Source organism: Dasypus novemcinctus, chromosome 5 (genome assembly GCF_030445035.2).
Source record: "Dasypus novemcinctus isolate mDasNov1 chromosome 5, mDasNov1.1.hap2, whole genome shotgun sequence".
Taxonomy (NCBI): domain Eukaryota; kingdom Metazoa; phylum Chordata; class Mammalia; order Cingulata; family Dasypodidae; genus Dasypus; species Dasypus novemcinctus.
In genome coordinates this window covers 161,790,944-161,799,194 of record NC_080677.1, presented here as the reverse complement: position 1 = coordinate 161,799,194, position 8,251 = coordinate 161,790,944, and the positions used below count along the sequence as shown (strand labels likewise).

Here is an 8,251-nt window from a genome sequence, read left to right as displayed (position 1 = left end):
ATCAGAACAGTTATTAAACATTGAGTATTACATGCAGGCATTATGTGTTACACTTCAGGAGTGGGTATTAAGTGATCTTGGAGTAGATAATGGGAGAAAGCCAGCTTAACTTTGTGCTGTGTCAACCAAGGAGAAATTTGGAGAACTCTGAATCAAGATGAGAGGCATTTATTCTTGGTATTTTCTTCCAATGAAAATATAAAGCCAATGTCCCAAAATTGACTTTTCTTAAATGTTTATAAAAAATGTTTAAGGCACTGATTCTCAGTGTTGGCTGAGCACTGGTTTCATCAGTAAACTACCCCTGAAAATTTGGATTTAATTGGTATAAGGTAGTACTTGGGCATATGGATTGCTTTAAAATACTCCAGGTGAGTCTAATGAGCATGATGTTTGAAACACTAGTTTAGAGGCCTGTCCCATAATCATAGAGGTCAGTCTTCAGCTGAAGCATTCTCCATGCCTTAATTTCAGTAGATGTATTGTTATTTTAAGCATCTGATAGAGACATGTCCCTGGATTAGAAAATAAATACCATAAGAAGAGGGATTTTTCTGTTTTGTTCCTCAGTGTTTCCCCATATCAAGAACAATGACAAGCACATGGCAATTGCTAAATAAATATCTTTTGAATGAATACATGATTGCCTTATACTTTATATCTCATTTTCTAGTAGATAAAGGAACATAAGAATTCAAAAGATATTTATTGAGAAAATGAAATTACTGATGCAATTAGGATATATAAGTCAAAAACAAAATCTTATTTTATATATATACACACATATATAGTTTAAAACACACATAGAATAGATCAAAATTAGAAAAAGAATATACAAAAGACTGCAACATTTAGCAGTTGAGAATTAATTTGCTGAGTTTTCGAATATTCTTTACATTCTTACTCTAAGAAACAACCGTAAACAACTAGAACTTTAGCTAATATCCATAAGCATATGTGCAGATACATTCTTTTCTTTTAAAAACAGAATTGCAGCTTAAGCTTGAAGAATACATGCCAGTTTTCAAAATTCAAGTAAATAGAATTCTAACACCCACCATGTTAGTTTTTCCAAATAGTTGTTTAAAAGAGAGAAGGTCATTTCTGGTTAAATATTTGGTATCACTTATTCTCACTATTTATTATTCACTCTTAGTTGAGATCCAATGGTTAGTGAGCAAGCTCACATTGAAAATGTGTTTATAAACTATTTTGGCACCTCCTTACATCTAGTTTGTTTGTTTAGGAAAATTCCTTTTTCTAGTAGCTGGATTCTCAGATATGGCTTATTTATCAAAGTTCTTCAGTTACATAATTTTTAATTCAGTTAATGTCTTAGACTACAAAACTTTGGTTTTCTTAACATCAGATTTGGTTGTGTGATTGTGGATTTGTCACCAAAAAGTGCCGCTTTATTCTTTGCAGTTGGAAATCTTTTCTGATATATCAAGGGATATTCTTTCTGAAACTGTTTTGAGTTTTTCCTTTTCTCCTTTAGAGGCAAACTCTTATTTTTAATAATTTTCTATAAACGTTTTACAGTTGCAGCTGAAGAGGTAAAAACTTTTTGTTTATCAAACTCACAAGCACTAAATTTTTTACAGTATGAGTAAGTTGGCAAAGGAGCAAGCAGTCCATCTGCAAGATTTTTAATATGACCCTTTCTTAAGTGGTTAAGATGGTTCTCCCCTGCAATTTGTAAGTAAGGGGGTGCTTGAAGAATTTCCTGATGATGATCCGTTAAGACAGAGACTAATCTTGCAGCAAGAAGCTCATCATGATCTACTTCTTTGGCACAGCATAGGGCACACCGAGAAAAAAGTGTGCGTGATCGGTGACCTTGCACCATTGTATCAAGCAGTTTGGGCCTATCAGCATTTTGACTCACATGTGCAATTGTGTGCATTAAAAGCTGAAGCTTTCTGTTATTTGGTGGTGGAAGTAGTAAGTAACATAATTGTAGCACCCTGATGGCCACCCTCTTTAAATGAGGCTGCACCCAACTTTGTGTGTCAGTTAACATAGAAGAAGCTGGAGAAAAAGACTTTTCTGAAAGTTCTATTGTGCTTTGCAGAGTCATTTATCGATAGTGGCCCTAGATCCTCCAGGTTCACTTTTCATACCTGTTTGCACACCTGTGCTGCCTTGGTGTCACGGCAGTTCAGCCACTGGTATGTCTATATAGCCATTCTTTCTTGTATTTCTTAAAAGTAAACTCTGAGGTCTATAAAGCTGCTTTGGCTTACAAAGTCGAAGTTCTTTTCGAATCAGCACAGGGTGGCTTTTGAATATTTTCCTCTGAGTGATGAGTCAATAGAGATTCTTGTTTGGGCTTAGACTCTAAAAATTATCTATATTCAGAACAGGTTGATGGAAGACCCTGGAGACATTTTTATTTGAACTCCCTGGCGTATCTATAATTCCTTCTAAAGAATAGCATCTTGGTTTGACGTAAGACAGTAGAGAGACTGTCAGACTGCTGGAGACTTTCCAACAACTTCACCATCAAGCAAAGCACAGACATGACCATCATGAGCTCTTGATGGGGTGCTGTGATTTCTAAGGACTCTTGTTCTTATTCTGAGGACATGTGCAGGAGTGATGGCAGCTAGCTGAAGAGGGGGGAAGTCACCTGCTGAAGGAATTGCACCATCCAAATCAGTTTTTCCAGCAGTTGTTGAGTCATACCATGAGTGTGAATAAGACACTTTCCACAGCCCCAGCTCTTGAGGAGCCTCCAGTTTAGTGGGAAGTGCATATGCACAAACAGATGATTCCAGGACAATGGGATGAGTGGCAGGTGCAAGGTCGAAGCCTGCCCAGTGCCATGAATGCTTAGCAGAGGGATGCAGAGCCTGAGTGCCAGGCCAACCAGGGAAGGGCTCCTGCAGGAAATAATGCTCAGAGAGCATAGGAGTTCACCAAGTGTAGGGAAGAGAGGGGCGTGCAGAGGAGAGAGGGGAGGGTTTTCTATACACAGAGAAAATGCTCAAGGGAAAGGTGAGAGGCTGGAAAGAGGATTGTGCTGGGAGCTGCCTGCAGGTTGGCAATGCTGGAGTTTAAGAAAGCACAGCAAGGGATGATGGGGGATACCCCAAGGAACCCAGGTCTGGGAGAGATTTCCATTCCATCCTAAGAGTTTAGACAATGTCTGTGGGCAGTGATGGAGCTACGGAAGGGTTTTAAGCAAGAACATGATATCCTAGACCTGCATTTTAGACAAATCACTCTGGTGAAGAAAGGAGCCTGATGGGATTGGCTGGAAAACAATTGCTTTACATCCAGTGAAAGATAATAAGGGTTGGGTTTAGGTCAGTGGTGGAGGGAAAGGGAAAAGTAAACAAATTGGAGAAAAGCTTAGGACAGATCTCTAGTGAGCAAGGGAAAGCAAGATGCCTCATTTTTGTCTTGGTCTCTGACCTGGGCTCCTCCGTGGAGCATGGTGCAACTGATGTAGAATGGGAGAGTGAGCAGCTATGAGGCAGGGACGGAAGATCTGAAATGCAGGGAGATGGCTGCGTCTTTAAAAAATGACCCTTAACCATTAAAAAAAATATATATGCACCTTGTATAAAATTAGAAAATACAGAGAAGTCAAAATATGATAATAAAAAAGTCACATTCTATTGTCCATTGACTATCACTGTTAAATTCTGTACAGCTTTCCAGATCTTTTTTCTAGGAGAGCATACCATCCACGCTGACTTGGCAGTTGCTTTCTGCAGTTAACAACTTCCAACTTTTCATGTCATTAAGTTTTCTTCTCATCTAACATCCTGTTTGTATTACAATTTCCTCATTTTCCTCAAAAAGTCCTTTACATCTGGCTTGTCCAAATCAGTTTGAGCCCAGGAGCAAGAAATGCATCTGATTGTCATATACCTTAGATGGTATTCTACAGAGCACGGTCTCCTTTATCATGATACTGTCTTGTTGGAGACAAGGCTGTGGAACTGAAGAATGCTCCACCTTCGAAACTATCTGGTACTTTCTAGAGGAGGTGTCATTTAGCTTGTCCCTCCATCTTGCTGTTAGGAAAACAGGTAGTAAGTATACAAAATGGCAAGACTAAATAAGGAGTAAAGACAGAAGTGCAATGGGAGTCTAGAAAAGAGAACTGATATTTGAGCAGACCCTTGAGTATGGGATTTAACCGGGCAGAGAGGCACAATGAAAAAAAGCACAGATGAGGGGAAATATAAGATGCGGTTGTAGTAACTTAGGTTAATTCTCTTTATTTGGAGAACATTGGTACTGTTTACCCAAAGTGCCTCATGAAAGAAATAGTTGCTATTCATGATTGCTGTGATATGTAATTGGAAACATTATTGCTAGTAGTATTTTGTTTGGAATACACCACGTAAGAGTCCCAATGTTCCATCCATATTTACTCTCAGGAAGAGTTAAAACAATGGAAATTGATTCAGAATGTGCACTTGATAAGGAAACAGTCTTATTCTTTCACCTTCTGATGGTGTTCTATTTGGATCACTTAAAGAGCTACAAAGTTCAAGGATGCTATACATCATCAGACGCGTCAGTGATGTCACTGTGCTGCTAAAAGTCTTTTCCTTTGACAAAACCAGGTTTATCAGACATTGGAATGACTATTTTCAGTTAGAAGATAACTACATTAAAAATAGTATATATAAGTTTCTGGAAATATTATACCAAAAGTCTTCTTAAATTTGCTTTAGTAATTGACACCCACTCTCAAGGTTTGGTCATTGAAATGCACAGACCTTTCCTGTTGTTAGTTTGTTAACCTGAGATCGCCATCGTGAATCTAACCAGATGATGTCCTAGAAGGTTAGGAGAACTGTGTTTCCCTCAGTCCCCTTAATTTGCTGAGCATCACTTAGTTATTACCAAACCCTAGAATCATCTTTGCCACTTCCCTCTCCTTTGTTTTGCAGAGCGTACCAGTCCTGAGGTCCCAGGATTCTTCATCTTCAATGCTTCTTGCTCCCAACTTGCCTTTTGGCTCTTATTAGGAGCACCCATTTCCAGGTGCTGATTACCTAGCCTATTACAATGATGGTTGTCTCCTATTTCTGGGGTCTCACTTCTTCCCCTACATACTTTTTACCAGATAAATTATTCTGAACTCAAATTTCAGCATATCACTGCCCTTCTTAAACAGAGACACCCTCTCAAGCACACACACGCCCTCCAAAGGTTATCAGGCAAAATAACCCCATTTCCCCCACCAAGAAGCTTCTGCTCCAGCTTGGCTTGTGTCCTTGCTGCCCTCAGAACATGCCCCACATTCCCCCCAACTCCAGCCCTCTGCCCCCACCACTCCCTGCCGTGAATGCCCCTCCTTCTCAGAACGCACTGAGGTTCTGCCTGTGTTTAAAGGTTCACCTCAAGTCCAAAGGGCTTTTCTTGGGGGCTTTAAGCCACAAGAAGCTCCATCTCCATGAAAATAAGTTGTTCAATTTATCATTCCTTTATTTTTACTTCGAAAAATGGTTGGCCTTTTATTGTTACATAACTATTTTAATGTCTGTGTGTTCATAATCCACCTCCATCAAAAACTCCTGAAAGAGGTAGCATATCTTGTATGTTTGCCATGGTACCTCAGGGACTGAGGGAATTGTAAGTGATGAATTTGGATATTTAGCAGAGGATATTTCCAAGCTAAGTGTGGAAGGTGCAGCCTGACTTCTCCTTGCTGCTTACAGTAAAGTGTGAGAGGAAAGGGGTAAGCTGAGAATGAAAATCTTAAGCACAAAAGCCGAACTTGATGATTTGGAAAATACTCAGCTTACCCAGATAGTGAGCTCTGGACCAGGGCTAGAGGTGGCTCTAGCAGGACCTCCCTGAGGTTTCGGGAAGTGAGTCCCCAGATTATAGGGCTCCACGTGATGTTTAGCTGAACGACCCTTTGTTAAAGAGGGTGTGGTCGAACACGGCCCATGCAGCCATTTTAGAGGAAGGAAGGACTGGAGGTGCAGTTATCCAGGAAGGATCTGTGGAAAGTTCTTCTCTTTGCATGCAAAGTCAACAAGCTTTCTGCAAAGATGGTATGAAGAGAAGCACTGCCAATTTGCACGGAAAGGGACGGAGAATCTAGGCTTGCCAGCTTCCCTCTCTCTCTGCAGGGGAGCAGGTGTTTTTTGGGGACTGAAATCACATTTCCCATCAAGACATGAGCAAGCCTTAATCTGATCGACAAGCCTTCTTGTGGATGGTAACCCATTTTTAAAAAAAGAATCTTTTTTGGATTGCATTAAAATATTGACAACAAAAAAAAATCATAACCATTTTTAACCAACATTAAGTATATTAACAGTACTGTGGCACTTTCACCACTATGTATTATGTATTTTCAGACCATTTTCATCATCCCAAACAGAAATGTACCTATTAAGCAACAAGTCCCTATTCCCCCTTCCACCCTCCTCTGATAGCTACCATTCTGCTTTCTGTCCCTAAGAATTTGCTCATTCTAAGTATTTCATATAAGAGAAATCATACAATGTTTGTCCTTTTGTGTCTGGTTTGTTTCACTCAACATGAGGCCGTCACGATTCATCCGTGTTGGAGCGTGTACAGAACGTCACTTATTTTTACAGCTGAATAATACTCCATTGTACGGATATTCCACATTTTGTTTATTCATTCTTCTGTTAATGGACACTTGGGTTGTTTATACCTTTTGGCTGTTGGGAATAACACTGCTATGAATCCGTTTGCAAATATTTGAAAGAGCACCTGCTGTAAGTTCTTTTGGGCTGATAACCTAAAAGTGCCGGGTCATGAGTGGAATTCTGTACTGAACTTTCTGAGCAACCCCCAAGTGTTTTCTACTGTGGTCGCATCATTTTACCTTCCCACCAGCAGGGTTGTAAATAGAACCTTTTGAAGATCTCATTATTCAGGTGTCGCTCAATTGAATCAGGGTCGCCCTTAACCGGCACAACTCAAGGCCTTCTAAGGACAGGAAATCCAGGTGCCTGCGGTCTGTCAGAGATCGCCAGGGTCCTCCGTGGCTGCCAGACGCCGCAGACGTCAGAGACAAACAAGCTGGGCAGCACTGGAGGACTCCAGCCCCAGGGCAACACTGCCCCGCCCTGCCCCCCCCCCAATGTTAGATTTTTAGCCCCCAGACCAGGAGCCAATAAATACTTGCTGATTAAGCCAGCTCGTTGTGTGGTATGTGCCACGGCAGCCCCAGCAAAGTGAGGCATTGCTCAGCAAATGTTCGTTGAGTGAAGGGATTGGGGCTATGGGGGAAATAAAGTAAGATAAGGATTATTGAATCAGTATTTACAATTCATATGTATCATCACATAGGCTTCATCTTCAAACGGTATCTTTTTTTTTTTTTAAAGATTTATTTATTTAATTTCCCCCCCTCCCCTGGTTGTCTGTTCTTGGTGTCTATTTGCTGCGTCTTGTTTCTTTGTCCGCTTCTGTTGTCATCAGCGGCACGGGAAATGTGGGCGGCGCCATTCCTGGGCAGGCTGCTCTTTCTTTTCACGCTGGGCGGCTTTCCTCACGGGCGCACTCCTTGCGTGTGGGGCTCCCCCACGCGGGGACACCACTGCGTGGCGCGGCACTCCTTGCGCGCATCAGCACTGCGCATGGCCAGCTCCACACGGGTCAAGGAGGCCTGGGGTTTGAACCGCGGACCTCCCATATGGTAGACGGACGCCCTAACCACTGGGCCAAAGGTCCGTTTCCTAAACGGTATCTTTTTAAGCTAATTTGTTTTAATGAAAATACCATATATGAGACTCGTAACCACTGTTGTGTTTTTCCATTCCATCCAGCTTAAGTACAGCCACTTCCAAGCTCAACCCATTGAGTTAAGACTTGATGGCAGCAGGGACTGGGCCTGGCTTTGGCAGGGAACTCCTTGAGTGAGGGGCTCTTAGGTCCCCAGACTCTTTGTTACTTTCAGCTGACTGCCTGGTGGCATGTTGGACATTTTGTCTGAACCTATTTTGATTGCTCCCTTACTAACCGTGTGTACCTGCCAGTGTTCGTGAACTTCTTTCTGGATTGACTTTGATACGTGCTTGGCTCTCTGCCATTGGTTTATTGTTTGACTATCTGATTCTTGGATTTATTGCACAAACTTTTGAGGGCTTCGACTCTGAGTCAGTGGGATACGTGAGTAAGGGGCAGTAGTTGACCACGGAAACTTCACTGTCCACACTGCCTCAGGAGAAGGGACAGTGGAAGGTTTTCATTCAGATTGCTCGGACTGAATGAAGAACAGCCGCTCAATGTCAACTAA

The 8,251-nt window shown here is 41.5% G+C and overlaps 1 pseudogene; it reads right to left on the bottom strand.

Annotated features, from left to right (window-relative positions):
* Nucleotides 1–1,327: 1,327 nt before the first annotated feature.
* LOC101423143 (DEP domain-containing protein 1A-like) overlaps nucleotides 1,328–8,251 on the bottom strand; it is a 41,548-nt pseudogene continuing 34,624 nt past the window's right edge.